Source organism: Phragmites australis, chromosome 3, assembly GCF_958298935.1.
Source record: "Phragmites australis chromosome 3, lpPhrAust1.1, whole genome shotgun sequence".
NCBI lineage: Eukaryota > Viridiplantae > Streptophyta > Magnoliopsida > Poales > Poaceae > Phragmites > Phragmites australis.
In genome coordinates, this window is record NC_084923.1 from 12,283,613 (window position 1) to 12,300,800 (window position 17,188).

The following is a 17,188-nucleotide window of genomic DNA, read 5'->3' on the forward strand; positions in this document are numbered from 1 at the left end:
ACCTTTCTGAGCTCTTCGACCCATAGACCTTTAGGAAGGTCGATGAGGCATAGGTTTAGGCCGGAGAGGATGTTGTCATTGGTGTGCTCGATCGCCCCGTTGGATTGCGGATGATGAACTGCGGCGAAGCACATCTCAATGCCAAGGTCGACGCAGAATTCCCGGAACATGCTGGAGTCAAACTGTATCCCGTTATCGATAGTGAGGTGTCTTAGGACATCAAAGCAGTATATGATGTTTTTTTTTTCAGAAGAAGTTCTGGACATTCTTGGATGTGATTGTTGTGAGGGGTTTGGTCTTGATCCATTTGAAGAAGTACTCCAAGGCTATGACTGCATACTGAAGCTTTCCCTTGGTGCAAGGAAATGACCCAATTAAGTCCATGCCCTAGTGCGCCAGGGGCTAGATGGGAGCGATTGGCTACAGCAGGTGCAGATGAGTTCCTCGGCGTTAGTCAAGATAGTGCTTCAAAACAACCCCTGGCGCAGTGCTTTGCTGACGAGGGAGTGGGGTGCGAGGTGGTTGCCGCAGAGCCCCTTGTGGATCTCCCTCAGAAGGTCAACTCGCTACTCCTTAGTACACATCGGAGGAGGGGGCTGCAAACTCCGATTTTGTAAAGGGCTTCGTTCACCAGGAGGTAGGCCCTGGCGCACTTTTGGATACGCCGAACCTCAGCCGGGTCGTCAGGCTCTTTAGTTCCTTTTAGGAAGTATAAGAGGGAGGCTCTCTAGTTCGGAGGCCCAATGGGTAGGATGGCGGTGACGACCTCGTCGGAGCCACCTGCTGTTGTCTTGTTGAGGACTTTGAAGAATGCCCCCAAAGGGAGGACTCCACTTCCAGCTGTGGACTTTGCCAAAGCGTTTTCCTGATGATTGTCTGTGCGGGATATGCTTCATGCTGAGATGCCCTGGAAGAACTCTTCGGCATTCCAGATGGCATTGAGGTACTTTAACAGCTCCAGATGCTGGACCTAAAAGCTTTTATCAACATACCCGACAACAACATGTGAATTTGTTTTGACAATGATTTGGGCAACCCCTAAGGCTCGAGCCTTACATAACCCAAGGAGGATGGCCTCGTACTCAGCGATGTTGTTGGTGGCCTTGAACTCCAGACGGGCTGCAAATGCCGCCTGCTTGCATGTTGGGAAGATGACGATGACTCCAGCCCCTATGCCATTTGATTCATATGCTATGTTAGTATATATTATCCATATATCTTAGAGAGTGGCCTCCGGGGGTCCTCGGGATAGGGGAGTCTACTTGGCGATGAAGTCTGCCAGGACCTATGACTTAATGGTCGTGTCGGCCACAAATCTCACTGCAAAGGGTGCCAATTCTACTGCCCACTTGCCTATGAGTCTCATTTCCTTTGATTCAGGAACATGTCATCCAAGGGGTATGAGGTTGGTACGGTGATGTTGTGGGCGAAGAAGTAGTGCCAGAGCTTGCCGGAGGCCATTAGGAGGGCATGTGCCACCTTTTCAAGCTGCGTGTAGTGTGTCTTAGCATCGGCTAGGGCCTCTGAAATGTAGTAAAATGCCCTTTTACTAGAGTGGTCTTCCTTCTCCTCCTCCTGTACGAGCACGCCACTCACAGTGGAGGCAGAGGCATATACGTACAAGAGGAGCCCCTCACCCGCAAGTGGTATGGCGAGCGTTTGGAGACTGGAGAGGTGAGCTTTGAGGGCCTCGAAGGCATCCTGGCACTTTGTCATCCATGTGAATGGCCTGGAGCCCCTCAATGTTTTAAATAACGAAAGGTTGTGCTTGGTGGACTTGGTAAGGAAATGGCTGAGTGCCGCTAAGCGACTGTCTAGGCGTTGGGCGTCATTCAGATTGGTGGGGGTGGCATTTCACTAATAGCACGGATTTTGCTGGGGTTAGCCTTGATGCCACGCTTGGATACGAGGCACCCCAGCAACCTTCCGCTTTGACGCTAAAGATGCATTTCTCCAGGTTGAGCCGCACACTGGCGACCCAGAGGCTATTGAAGGTTTCTTGAAGGTCCACGATGTGGTCTACTTCAAGCTTACTCTTTATGACGATATCATCGATATAGGCCTCCACGTTGTGGCCCAATTGTTGCTCTAGGATTTTTCACACTAGCTGGGAGAAGGTGGCTTCGGCATTCCAAAGACCGAAAGGCATCCGAACGTAGCAATGCACCTTAAAGGGGGTGATGAAGTTGGTCTTGCCCTCATCTTCAGTGACCATCCACATCTGGTGGTACCCGCAGGATGCATCCAGGAAGCTCCGTAACTCATAGCTAGAGGTGGAGTCCATCTGTTGGTCTATGCAAGGGAGTGGGTATGGATCTCGAGGGCAGGCTTTGTTGAGCACCGTGAATGCGATGCATATGCGCCATTTCCCATTAGGCTTCTTGACCAGGACAAGATTTGACAACCACTATGAGTGGATGACTTCCTAGATGACGCCGACCTTCAACAGCTTCCAAACGTCCTTCTTCGTGGCCTTCACTTGTTCAGTTGACAGCTTGCAGAGCCCCTATCATACAGGCCTGACCTGTGGGTCGACCCGGAGGGTATGCTCAATGATGCAGCGATCAACTCTGAGGAGGTCATGCGGAGACCATGCGAATACATCGAGGTTGTCCCCTAGAAGGGCTACCAGCTGGGCTTCTTGCTCCGAAGCAAGGTCTGCCTCGATTTGGAATATTTGGTCAGGGTTCCTTATACCCATTAGAACGTGCTTGACGTCCCCCTCCGGTCGGGGCTTCAGAGGGACCCGGTGCCCGAGGCACACTGGAGGGGGGCTTCAAGGGGGCCTTCATTTACGTTATGCATGTGACGGTTATCGAGTGGGGCCAGGTGCCTGTATTCAATGTGCCTAGCAAGGTGTTGATCATAGTGGATGGAGATCAACCCCTGGGGCTTAGGCATTTTCATGCAAAGGTAGTTATAATAGGGGACTACTCCGAACTTGTTAAGGGTACCTTGGCCTAGGATGACGTTGTAGGTGTAATGACGTGTCTACAACGTCGAAGGTGATCATCTCAGTTCTCATAGCAGGGCCTTCACCGAAGGTGACCGGTAGTTCTTTTTGACCCAGAGCATCGAGGGGAGCCCCATTGAATCCTTGAAGAGGCCTTCAAACTGAGGAGAGTCGGCTTCGTGGAATGGAGAGCTGATCGATGGCATGCACAAAGAGGATATCCGCGGAGCTTCTCTCATCGACCAGCACCCTCTAGATCTTGACCTCAGAGATGTTGGTGGTGATGACCATGTGTGTTGGTATGGGGGAAGTTTACCCCCATAGCATCATCATGGGTGAAAATCACCAGGGCGTCAGCCCATCCAGGGATTCGGCAGTGGATGCTGGTGTTCCCAACGTGGTTGACCCCACACGCATAGTCCTGCCACTGCCGCTTTGAGGAATCAACAGAAGGTCCTCCTTCTATTATGGCGAGTACTACTTTCCTAGCATGACCACCTCATCGACATGACACACCATGGGCAGCGATGGTGGTAGAGGTAGATCCAGTAGGAGATGGTGTGGCAAGGTCAGGTGGTCAACCTGACGGCTTGCTACCAGCCTACGACCCCCGTGCTGCTCTTCGGTGACCCTATCTACCGTCGCACGTGCTACTTGCCTCTTGAGGTATTCTTCTCAGAAGGTTATGAGGGTCTGCCAATCTTTGGTGTTATGGGAATGTCCTGCCTCATGTAGAGTGCACTATTATCCCTCGTCTAGCTGTCAGCTCAGGGCATGCTGCCGCTTTGGGAAGGCTCTGGAGCGTCCCCAGCCGCGCCCCTTGGAATGAGATGGGTTCGGAGCCCCTTGGCCTTGAGTGATTTTGTGAATGCCATGTCATTGCTGTTGTCGGGGCCTTCATACCCTGGAGTCTTTGGCCTCCTCGAAGCCCTTTTTGGCCAATGGAGGTGGCGGGTAAGCGAGGAGCCTGCTTGCGAGGCCGACTTCTTGTGCCCGACGCTTGAGGTCGTGGCGAGAAGCGCGATAGCCTGACGGAGCCTCTCTTTCTCCGTCTGTGTGTATTCCTCAAATTTGCATATGAGGGTGCTCACTAAGCGCACTGGGCGTTGATGTAGCCGATCAAGAGAGGTCCAGAGGCTAGGCCTTGGGTTGCGGCGTCGATGACTGATGATTACGAAATTTCTTTTACCTGAGCCTTGGTTTAGGTGAACCTTTGGAAGTACTGCCGAAGGGTCTCACCGGGCTGCTGCTTAATTGCATACAGGCTCCCCAAGGGTACCGACTTGATGAAGGTACCCTGGAAGTTTTTGCAATGGGAGTCTCTAAGCTGGGCCCAGGCATAGATGGATGCTCAAGCATCCAGAATCACCAGAGGGCTACCCCCTTCAGAGCAAGAGGAAAACACTTGGCCATGGTGGCGTGCACGCCTCTGTTGGCCTCTATGGCGAGGGAGTATGCATGAGTGAACTCCTCCGGGTCCGAATCACTTTTGGATTTAGGCAGCTTTGGTGTTCGGAACCCATTTGGGAAGGGTAAGGTCTGTAGGTCCGCCTAAAGAGGAGAGTCGAAGTAGACGAGCTGGGCCTTGCGTCGATGGGCCCGGGGCTCCGCTACCTGTTGGTTGACCGTGGGCAACACATGGTGACGATGTGTCATGACGATGAGGCTCTCGTTGGCCCCCGGAGCCCTGAACGGCACATCGTTGGCCACTACGGATGCCACAAAGGTTGTATGGATAGGTTGTGCTATCTGCAGGGCTACCTGTAGCTCCTCCAACTAAGACAGGAGAGCCGCTTCATGTGCCTTCTGGCCGATCACGGTGGCTTATGCGACCGTGGTCTCAGTCGTAGCCCCTGGTACCTTGAGGTCCGCACTGTGTTGCCATCGCAGGGCCCTCGAACCGACGGGGTCCCTGGTATAAATTACTTTATTTTACCCTACAAACTCCATGCATTACATAGATCTCGGAGCTAAAGCTCTACTTACATCTCAATCACTATTGTCACGTTTGAAGAATCGACAAGTAGGTTTCCAATGTTTGGTAGATATACTCACTCGTAGTTAAATCAAAATTACTGTAGATTACTCCGTCCGTGCTATCAAAGTTTTTAAGTTTATCTACTTATTCGTTCAAACCTATCAATAATTGTTATATACAAATGATACTATTAGATTCATCTTTTAAAATTATTTTATAAAAATATAAATTTATTAGTCTATATTTACATTTAGTTGCATAAAGTAGTAGCAAAGGTGCACAAGACTGCGAAAAGTCAGACCACCTGATCATGAAAAACAAACTAATGTATAGGTATATCTTCTCTCCTATCTATTAAACACACAAGGCATGTTCCGTCCGCCGCCGAATATTCCTTCGCTCCCCTGTCGATTCCTTCACCTCCCTCGCGATTCCTCTGCCCCGTCCACATGCCGCTCGGCCACACGATGCCGCTCACCCGCGATCGGACGCACGCATCCCGCTCGCCTCCTCCTTCCTCTCCCAACTGCATCGGCCTCTAAAATCCTAGTCGTCACCGCTGCACGCCTCCCCATGCCACAGCCACCAAATCCCCCTCCCCATGACCCTACCGCCGCCGCAGCTCTTCCTCCACCCGCACCGCCGCCTCCTAGCGGGCCTTCCTCCGCCCACACCGCCGCCTCCTGCTCCTCCACACCCAACCCCACCGCCGCCGCCACCTCTCCGCCACCCCCGCGGCAGCATCGACGGACGCCTGGCACGGCGTCGTGGACGTGCTCCGGGAGCGCGGACTTGTGAAGGCCACCACCTCGGAGGTGCTCGCATCGGCGCGCCCAAGGGAGCTCAAGGTGTACTGCGGCTTCAACTCCACCGCCGAGAGCCTGCACCTCGGCAACCTCCTCGGTCTCGTCGCGCTCTCCTGGTTTCGCCACTGCGGCCACACCGCCGTAGCGCTCGTCGGCGGCGCCACTGGGCGCGTCGGCGTCCCCTCGGGCAAGAGCGCCGAGCGCCCCGAGCTCGACGTCGCCGTCGTCGTCGCCAACTCTGACGCCATCAAATCCCTCGTCACCCAGATCCTCGGCCGCGCTCCCGAGCCATCCCACCACACCCAATCCGGTAAAAATGCAGCCTGAAGCAAAATGAGCAGCCTTTGCCCAATTCGGAAGCAGATTTGTCAGAAAAGATGGGCTCTTTCATGATCCTGGATAACTATGACTGGTGTAAGGAGATCACGCTGCTGGATTTCCTCAAGGAGGTAGGGAGATTCGCGCGTGTCAGGACAATGATCGCCAAGGAGAGTGTGAAGAAGCGGCTTGCGTCGGAGGACGGCATGAGCTACATCGAGTTCACCTACCAGCTCCTGCAGGGCTACGACTTCCTTTACATGTTCAAGAACATGGGTGTCAATGTGCAGATTGGGGGCAGTAATCAGTGGGGGAACATCACAGCTGGAACCGAGTTGATTCGGAAGATCTTGCAGGTTGAGGGGGCGCATGGTCTGACGTCCCCGCTCTTGCTGAAGAGTGATGGCACCAAGTTTGGGAAGTCAGAGGAGGGCACAATCTGGCTCTCTTCGAATTTGCTTTCTCCATACAAGTTCTACCGGCATTTCTTCGCGGTGCGTCGACGTCATTAGGTTTATGAAAATCCTAACATCCCTGAGCTTGGATGAGATTCAGGAGCTGGAAGAGTCAATGAAGAAGTCTAGCTACATGCCAAACACGGTCCAGAGGAGGCACTGTTGAAGATGAAGTCACAGGAAGGGGTGCGGGTGCTGCTTCTTGTTTGGGATGATCCAACATCAAGGAGCGTTCTTGGATTTAAGATGGTATGGATTATTTATCGAGTTGAAAATATGCTGCTTTGAGGTTTTTACTCTACCAGAGAAACATAATTTTGCATCCACAAATTTCAAATTCTATCAATGTTCTAATACTTAGATGCCTTTTCAAATTTACCCAAGTTGCTAAGCAGATGCAAGGTAGCACTAATGATGTTTCTCTGAAATTAAAATCAGTACACCGATTTCTTGATTAAATTGTGCTGCAACTTTTTCCCCCCTGAGCAAACTATGCTGTAACTTTACTCTTGTATTTATTTATGTGGTGTTCAAGTTAAAGGATTTGCAAAAATATCTAGCTGTCATCTGTACTTTATAATATTAAGAGGATATTGCTCAACTTAGTGTCCAGTTTCTTTATCATACAGTTTGGTAGCTTGTTCACTAAAGACATTTGGTAACATGTTTGTTCTCATACTTCACGGTGATTAAGAATCGAAGTGCACCGAGAAATGAGTTGATGAACCCTCATGGGTGGTCTCACCATGCTTATCAAAGTTCTACTTATAGGATGGTTTCATGGGCACTCGAGACGAGGAGACATGCAGATTTTTCAAGAATTCTTCAATGCAGGTATTGCTTTGCCCACGATCTACTGGGAAACGACACAGCTGGGTGAAACAGCAGGTTATCTCTAATTCTCAATTGTGGTGGCAATGTCCTACAAATTTACCCTTTATGATGAATCATTTGTTTTTTTTCAACTAAAAGTATCATGTCTATCTTTAGCGTTTATATAAGTCTACCCCACCCTCACCAATTTTTTTTTTTATCAAGTCATCTTGCATTGTAACGATTCTTTAGTACCATCTATTTATCTACGAAGTTTGTGTGGACCAGGAAACATGAACCATTTTTACTCATCATCAGAAAACAATTATTGTGGATGCTGATGCTGGCAATTATAGGAGAAAGATAATTGCTTTTGTCGGAGGCCTTGATTTATGTGGTGGGCGATATGATACACCTTGGCATCCTCTGTTTCAGACTCTTCAGACTGTTCACAAGGAGGATTATTACAATCCCAACTTTGCTGTAAGTGTCTCGTTTCTGTGTTGTTTCTTGTGTAAAATTTCTGGAATTTTCTTAATATTGAAAAGGCGGGAACCTTATATGATTTTTGGTACTTAATTATCATTTATCAAAAGGAAAGCATTTTAGCATAGGAAAAAATATTTGCATTTGCCCTATGTATTTATTTTGTGGCTATTCTGAAAATAATTCTTCTTTGTCATTATTTTGCAGACAGTTGATGCTCGTGGCCCATGGCAACCGTGACACGACTTGCATTCCAAGATTGACGGTCCAGCTGCTTATGATGTTCTACAAAACTTTTAGGAGCGTCGGTTAAAGGTGGCCAAACGTCATGGGATTAAAAAGTTGGCAAAATCGTATGATGATGTTCTGCTCAGTATTGAAAGAATACCGGAGATTATAAACATAAATGATGCAACATATTTTACTGACAATGATCCAGAGACATAGCATGTTCAGGTATTTATAGTTTTGTATATAGTTGCAAAAAAGAAAGATTTGCCCCTCTTGTTATTCCGTCTTTCAAGCATTGACCTTTCTTTACTTTGAAATTCAGGTGTTTCGATTTATTGATTCAAACTCTGCCAAGGGATTTCCAAAGGACCCACGAGAAGCAACTAGGAAGGTGTTGTTTTGCCAAGGTTGAGTCACGTTTGCTATGGTGACATGTCATTTTTGTTTAATAAATTTTTGACGTCCGTTACAACGCACGGGCAGAAAACTAGTCCATTAAAAATTCATTACAAAAACGCACAACATAATCAGATAGATTGCCAATTCGTGCGAAACTCTTCAGCTGGGACAAAACCTCACACGAGCAAAATCAAAACCAAGACCAATCAATCAGGTTCCACGCCCCTCCAGTAATAATCACGCTGCACCATTTGCCAACCTCATAACATCTAGCTGATGCCGAAGTGCAGCCACACGGAACAGAGAAAATAGTTTCTGTAGCAGCTTCGGTCATTAGTAATTGCAGACACGACCGCTCAACCACACCATTCATGTTTGCAAGTTACACTCCACTAACAAACAGCGAAACAGAACCAGGTAAGCATGCCGCCTATCTTGTGAAAAGTAGACAACAAACTGCAGTTCGGGAACCCAAGCAGATCTGACCTCCTGGGGCAGTAGCCGCTTCCATTTCTCTTCGTTGTACAGCACAACTATAATCAAGAGTGAACTTCATAAAGCTACGTATCTGAACTTTAGCTGTAGTTTTCAACAGCTATAGTTGCTCATTCCAGTAGGCTCTTTCGTCGTACTCTTCGCGACGATTCTGTAGAGTGTGGCTGAATGCTGATTGGCCCGGTGCTTTCCCGTGGAATAAGGCCCGAAAATGTCTCGCTACGCTTACGCTGAGCTACTCCTGGTATCCGTGCGTACGGTTGCTCCACCTCGAGATGTCAAAATGATAAAAGCGCGAGAAAACCTGCTGAACTGTGATGCATGATTTAGGATCCGAGTTGGGTTCTCGACTTCGGCATGTTAGCTGCATGTACTAGTAGACTAGCAGTTGGATTGCGACTGGACCAGTAGGTGCCCTTCGTCAGTCGTCTCTGTCGAGCCTCGAGCGTCCAAATGTAGACGAAGGGCACTCGAACCGGAAATGCCGGGAATACCATCTCGAACCATATCCTTCATTTTGTTTCTTTCTCGATTTCTCTCTCCATTCTCATTTTTTTTTATTTTTTCTTATCTTCAACCGTTTCTATTTGAAAGGATTCGTGAAAGGAAATAAGAGAATCTTATTCTGAAAAAAATAATCTTATAAATCTCTTCGTGACGTGAAACATAAAGGAAAACCGTTAGAATATTGAAAAGAAATCTTTTCATTAAAAAAATTCTAGACTCTGAAGAAAACTGTTGAAGATGATCTAATATATGTGCTACATGGGAAGAATTAATGGCCAAGACCATCGAGCCACTGACGAGTAACGCCATGCATGTGAGGCGCATCCGTACCTGTAGAACCTGGTCTGACGGGTGTTCATCAGCTCGTTCGTGCAAAACGGTTCACGGGCTTGGTACAAAACGCGCACGCGTAATGGATTGATGAGCACCGTGCGGTCCTCGTCCGCGTCTGCCCGCGCGGCAGCCGGAAGCCTCGCCGCCGAGGCTGCCTGTGGTGGTGTGCCTCCCGAACCCGCGCACGTTCACGAGGACGAAGAATAGGAGGTCCCGCTCCTTCCCGCGTCGTGGCGGTGGTACGCATTGTACGAGTCGTCGAGTCGAAATCGCCGTGCCGCCGAGAAGGGGACGGAGTGCTCATGGCTCATTGCCCGCGGGCCGCGCGAGGAGAGGAGCAGGTAGGCCGGCCTGATTGGTCTGTTTGCAGATCTTTCTCCAGCCAATCGTGGGCCATATCCTTGCGCTTTAATGTTTGGGCCGAAATATTTACTGAAAGACTGTTTGCCGCCTTTCCGTGCCTGATGTGGAGTGTACAGGAGTGCATTTTTTTAGGAAAAAACATGCGTCCAGTCACAAACTAAGGATACTTCTTACGGCAGGTATATTGCCGTTGTTTTATGGGCCGCCTCATTTATTGACACCAAGTTTTAAGATAGTTTAACAAATAACTCTATAATGAATTGTTTTTTCAACGGTTTCATAGTAATTTTATATTTTCTTATTTTGTGCATAGAACAAATGAAATTTTGTGAGTTGCATAGTAATAACAACTCGTACAATAATGTGGAAGTAATATTATAGTTTTAAATTTTAGTTTATGAGATAGTTAATTCGCAAAACAAATATCTTTCTCTCACCTCCCTCTCCCTTCTCCATATCACCTAAAATCCTTCACATCACCCAAAATCCTATAAAACATTGCATGAGATAAAATATAAAATGACTTATGTGTAACAATGTACTTGCCCTTATCTTAATACAAAAATTGGAACACTGTTAAATATGGGGTAGAATTGTGCTGCTTTGTTTGGACCAAGAGTAATGCAATTTGATTTGGGTAGCTTAACGCGAGTGTTTGGTTTGGTACCAAATAGATTTCCGAGATCTTAGATAAACATGGATTAGTTTCAGAATGATGTGGCTAATCCCACGTGGCATGTGATGCAAACAGGAGACAATGCAAATAATTTAAATAGGCTGGCAAGTGAGCGGTGGCCAGTAAGAAGGTTCAGGGGAACAAGGGAAGGTACATTGCAATTTCAACGTCACAGAAATAGATTAGCCCCTAAAGCTTCGCAAGCCACCATGGCTGCATATCTCTCCTCGAGTCCTCTGTTTCGAGTCACTCCCCGACACGACCAAACTTACATTCCACCTAATGAAAATTGTCTGTGTATTAACACCGGATGTCTTTAGATCACAGAACAACATATAAAGTGTGGGAAGGAACATCCCAACCTCACAACTCCATTTTTGTCCAAATTGTGGAGTAAATATTCTTCTAGATGTGGTACTATTTCTTTAGTGGTTTTTTAGCGGACCCTTGGCTTGTCTATCCGTCTGTGAAAAAGTATAAATATCTTCATATACCAAATGTTCGTCTTCAAAATTATATCTTACATTTCTCCAGCACATACAATTACAAGTGTTGTTCTTACATGTTATTTATTTACTCTACTAAACCTAGTACACAATTTTTTTTTACTCTACTGAACCTAATAACTCTTGACACTAACCTAAGAACACCCTTCAAACAGAAGGGCCATGACGCATGCCAGACGAAGCAGAACACCCTCCAGAACCTGCATGCAGAAACGTCGCCTCCAGCTCAAGACATGTCACGATTCACTTAGTCCACCTCCTCAATCTTGGGCCCGCCCCCGCTGCCACCGCTGGTGCCGGCACCACCACCGGGCACATCCTCGTCCATGCCGACGGCACCGCCCGTCCTGCCCTAGTACATCTTAGAGATGATGGGGTTGCAGATGTTCTCGAGCTCCTTCATCTTGTCCTCAAACTCCTCGGCCTCGGCGAGCTGGGTGCCGTCGAGCCACTTGATGGCGACCTCGAACGTGTCCTCGATCTTCTTCTTGTCCTCCGCGGGCAGCTTCGAAGTGATCTTCTCGTCCCGCACCGTGTTGCGCATGTTGTACGCGTAATTCTCCAGAGCGTTGCGGGTCTCCACCTTGCGCTTCACCTCCTCGTCCTCGCCCTTGTACTTCTCGGCCTCATGTACCATGCGCTCGATCTCCTCCTTGCTCAGCCAACCCTTGTCGTTGGTAATGGTGATCTTGTTCTTCTTCCCCGTTGTCTTGTCCTCCGCTGACACGTTCAGGATGTCGTTCGTGTCGATGTCGAAGGTCACGTTGATCTAGGGCACGCCCCTCGGCGCCGGCGGGATGCCCGTGAACTCGAACTTGCCGAGCAAGTTGTTGTTCTTGGTCCTCGTCCTCTCACCCTCGTACACCTAGATGAGCACGCTGGACTGGTTGTCAGAGTAGGTGGAGAACACCTTCTCCTTCTTGGTCAGGATGGTGGTGTTCCTCGGGATCAGCACCGTCAAGACACAGCCGGTCGTCTCCAACCCGAGCTAGAGCGGCGTGACATCGAGCAGTAGCAGGTCTTGCACCTTCTGGTTGCCCTCGCCGCTCAGGATGGCGGCTTGGACGGCGACGCCGTATGCGACGGCCTCATCGGGGTTGATGCTCTTGCAGAGCTCCTTGCCATTGAAGAAGTCCTGGAGCAGCTGCTGCACCTTGGGGATACGGGTGGAGCCTCCAACGAGCACGACATCGTGGATCTGTGACTTATCCATCTTGGCGTCGCGGAGGCACTTCGCCACGGGCTCCATGCACTTCCTGAAGAGGTCCATGTTGAGCTCCTCGAACCTAGCCCGAGTGATGGTCGCATAGAAGTCGATGCCCTCGTAGAGCGAATCGATCTCAATGGTTGTTTGGGCGGTGGAGGAGAGCGTCCTCTTCGCCCTCTCGTAGGCCGTCCTCAGCCGCCGGAGTGCCCTGGGGTTGCCGCTGATGTCCTTCTTGTGCTTCCTCTTGAACTTCTGCACGAAGTGGTTCACCAGCCGGTTGTCAAAGTCCTTGCCTCCCAGGTGGGTGTCTCCAGCCATGGCCTTAACCTCGAAGATACCCTCCTCGATGGTGAGGATGGACACATCGAAGGTGCCGCTGCCGAGGTCGAAGATGAGGACGTTCTTCTCGCCGGTGCTGGCGGCCTTCTTGTCGAGCCCGTAGGCGATGCTGGCGGCGATGGGCTCGTTGATGATGCGCATGACGTTGAGGCCTGCGATGACACTGGCATCCTTGGTGGCCTGGCTCTGAGAGTCATTGAAGTAGGCCGGGACAGTGATGACGACGTTCTTGATGGTGGTGCTGAGGTAGGCCTCGGCCATCTCTTTCATCTTAGTGAGCACCATGGACGAGATAGCCGAGAACTTCTTCTCCTGACCCTTGTAGGTGACCACTATCATCGGCTTGTCCGCGGGGCCGGAGACGACCTTGAACGGCCACATCTTCATGTCCGCCTGCATGGACGGGTCCGAGAAGCGCCGGCCGATGAGCCTCTTGGCATCTGCATGGTAGAAAGAGAGTGGTAAGTGACTGCTCGCGCTCGCTAAGATACGTACTACATGTTTGCTTAACTGTTATGCTCACGATAATCATCGATTCCTATGTTTATAGTTATTCACGTGCATAATTTATTAGTCATGTTGCCGCCTTTGAGGTGTTACAAAAATATAGAAGCGTTCCTCTTCTCCTCTCTCCTCTACAGCCAAAACAGGATTTTTTTAATAATATTATTTTGTACGGATATTCAAAAATAATGCACAAATTCAAGAAATTACAAAAATAACCCACTGTCACCCATCCAAAGCATGAAATCTATTTTTCGCTCTTTGAAAGAGCAAAAATTTCTCATAAAAAAGCAAAAAATTAATTTTTTTCTCTTACATAGTACAAAAATATTTTCTATTATTGAAAGAGGAAAAAAAAAATGAATTTTTGCACTTTCAAAGTATAAAAACTTGAGATTTCGCTCCACCAGTGGGTGAAAATACCTTTTTGGGACTGTAGGGAGAAAACAAATTTGCAGTGGACTGTTGTGCAAAAAATCTAAGTTTTCATTGTTGCTCTTTAGAAGAGCAAAAACTGGCCATTGTTGGCATGTGTGCGCGCACCTCTTCTTTAATCCGGCCGTCGGTCGTGCCCACCCGTCTAGTACCCATTTGGCCGACTTGGGAGAGCATAGGAAGAAGAGGAAAGAAGAGGGAAGAAGAAGAGAAGGAAGAAGGAGGAGAGGAAAGAGATGGAGGGAGGGAGAAGGGAGAAAGAGAGGAAGGTGGAGGATGGAGGAGGAAGAGGATGGAGAAGGAAGGAGGAAGGTAAAAAAAATTAGCATATTTTTGTTAGTTTAGGTTATGTAATTTTAATTAGATATTTGTTTGTTTTAATGTATGTAGTAATATTTGGTAGTTTTAGAAGGATGTAGAAATAATTTGTATTAGGATAAGTAGGGGAACAAATTTAGATGTATATAGAAATTATGTTTGATGTATGTAGAAATATAAGTTAGTTTTATATGTATGTAGAAATAATTTAGATCTATGTAGGATGTAATATTTATTTTAGGAAAAAATGAGTAGGGATAGAAATTTTAGATTAAGTTTTGTTATCATGTAGATGTACAATTTAATTTGCGATATTTGTTCTAGGTTATACATATTGAAATTTGAATTTGTAGAATATTTGCACTGATATTGTCGGTGTAAGAGGAACCAGTGGTCCCTGAGTTCCGAGACCGGGCCGGCCATCCGCCACGCGTCACCATCCCGCGAGGTCCGTCCTGCAAGATAAGAAGAAGCTAAGTCCCGGGAGAAGGTGCTCGGGGCCGCCGCCTCTGTTTCCCGAGCACCCCAGTTCCCCGATGATCCGCAGAGTCCAAGTACCGGGAAGGAAGTGCTCGGAAGGGTCATCGCCTACCCCCGAGTACTGTAGTCCCCCGATGATCCAAACAGCCAAGTGCTCGGGAGAGAGTGCTCGGGGCTGCACATGGCAGCCCCCGAGGACTCGGTTCCCCGAAGGTTTCCCCCAGTGCTCGGGAGAGAGTGCTCGGGGCTGCACGTGGCAGCCCCCGAGGACTCGGTTCCCCGAAGGTTTCCCCCAGTGCTCGGGAGAGAGTGCTCGGGGCTGCACGTGGCAGCCCTAGAGGACTCGGTTCCCCGAAGGTCTCACCGGAGTGCTCGGGAGAGAGTGCTCGGGGCTGCACGTGGCTGCCCCCGAGGACTCGGTTCCCCGAAGGTTCGCGCAAGATCGTTCGACGACCCAAAGGGTCCCCTCGCCGGGGTGTCAGCCAGTCAAAGACACGAATGCCACATTTAATAGGCACGCGCGGCCTGACATCCTGACATCCTGACATTCTCAGTTGTCCACGCCCTAGTGTCAGACCCTGCCATGCTCTGGCAGGGGGGCGTGGGTCCATTAAATGCACGGGTCCCGTCCCGTTTCACCCGGGTGCCTCGGGATAATGTTGCCAGAATCGAAGCGCTCCGCCTGCCACCCTGTCCCGGCAGAAGAACAAGACAGGGTGGGCGCACCGGGCACCTCTGCGGCTGCCCGGTGGGCCCTCTTAATGGCGCCGGAGGACCTCCATAGTGGCTGGTGGTCGGATGCACGCCGCAATTTTCCACCGCCCCTGTCACTTCGCCAAGACGGAGTGATGACGCCTTTCTCCGTGGCACCTTGGCACGTGCGCCCCCTCTTTCCCATTCAGGATAAGTCGAGGTCGGCGCGCCTATAAAAGGAAAGGATGGAGAATACATAAAACGACGCTCACGCTCACAGCTCACGACACACAACACACGACTCACGACTCATCCTTGAAGAATTCCGCCTCAGATCCGGAAGCCCTCAAGAAGCACCCGAAGCCTAGATCAAAAGATGAAGAACATCACAAACAAGCTCAAGCCAAGCTAGAACACGAGAGCCTCAAGCTCTCTGTAGACAGCTCACCCCTGTAACCAGATACATCCTTGAAGAATTCCCTTCAAGGATAGATATAGCACTCACACAGGAGTAGGGTGTTACGCCTCCGTGCGGCCCGAACCTGTCTAAACCCCGGTGCACCCATCTTTCTCGCACTAGGACGATCATCTCCCACCAGCCACTGCATTTATTTCCGTTCCCATTTATTTCCCAGACAAGCTCGTTCAGGATCATCCCCCCGGCCGAATCTCTAAAAAGGGGTCTCTCGGGATCCCTGCGACAGGAGTTCATCCTCCGACAGATATAGTCTTAGTCGATATAAATTTTTATTTAGTCTAAGTATTTTTGTAGTTCATTGTAAATTATGTCATATCGCAGATATGTGAAACAATATAAGCCTTAGAATTTTGTGAGTAAAATTTATTTATTTTCTTTGCAATATTGTTTTAGATTTAGATAATTTTAGTAATCTCTTGTTATACATCTATGTAATCTTTAATTAGATATTAGAAAATTAAAGAATTTAGGTTATACTAGTTTATTATGTATGTAAGATTACAGATTAGAAAGATTAATTGTAGGTTACGAAGATTTCTGAATGGTATAGAACTTAGCTTTTGAAGAATTTTATTTGTAATTAATGGGAAAATAAGTTAATAATTTGTTTTGATATATTTTTAAGTCGTGGTTAAGTCAAACCCTATAAGTCTTAGAGTTTTTTTATGGAAATGGTCAAATCCAAAACGGTCCATCTAGAGTTAATTTGAGCAATTTTCAGTTTACCCTCATTGAGCACCTAAACCCTTAGGGTACAAGGATGAAGGAGATGATAATGTGGTTCACTTGATATTTTCAGTTGGACCCTGACATTTATTCTGTTATGGTACAATGCATATGCACTCGTACGTTAGATCTAGTTTTTTGGAGTTAAAGTTGGTGTATCAAATGGACAAGTGGTTGAAATGGTTAGAATGGTGTAGGCGGCGTGGGGCTGAGTACAATATGTTGGTGCAGGCATGTCCAAGAGAAGTGTATGACAGTAGCAGTGCAGTGACACTGGTAGAAGAAGAGGATAGGCAGGGGCACACAGTGTCGAGGGAGGATAGGCAGGCGAGACAGGTTAAGGATCAAGCTGACGCAAGGGAGAATATTGAAGAAATTGTTGCTGAGCTTGAGATTGTAGACCATAACACGGTCCATGATGAAAAGGGTTTAATGCAATCCCCTAAATATAGGGGAAGAAGAAGATGATGATGATGATGAACCCTCTAGGACTGTCATACTAGATCAATGGAATTAGCCTGACAATGTGAGGATGCAAGTTATGGAGAACCATGATTCCCCTTGGGTGTATGGTTCACCTCAATCAGGTCTTCCCTAATCGGTCTGAAATGAAGGATGCAGTGGCACGATGTGCATTGACATCACACGGAGAGGTATGAGTTGCTACATCAAGCCTAGAAAAGTACAGT

General features: G+C 48.3%; 2 pseudogenes; one reads left to right on the plus strand and one right to left on the minus strand.

Annotated features, from left to right (window-relative positions):
* Window positions 1-3,480: 3,480 nt before the first annotated feature.
* LOC133910498 (tyrosine--tRNA ligase, chloroplastic/mitochondrial-like) lies at window positions 3,481-7,397 on the plus strand (annotated as a pseudogene).
* A 4,169-nt stretch (window positions 7,398-11,566) lies between these two features.
* LOC133910989 (heat shock cognate 70 kDa protein-like) lies at window positions 11,567-13,300 on the minus strand (annotated as a pseudogene).
* Window positions 13,301-17,188: the final 3,888 nt, after the last annotated feature.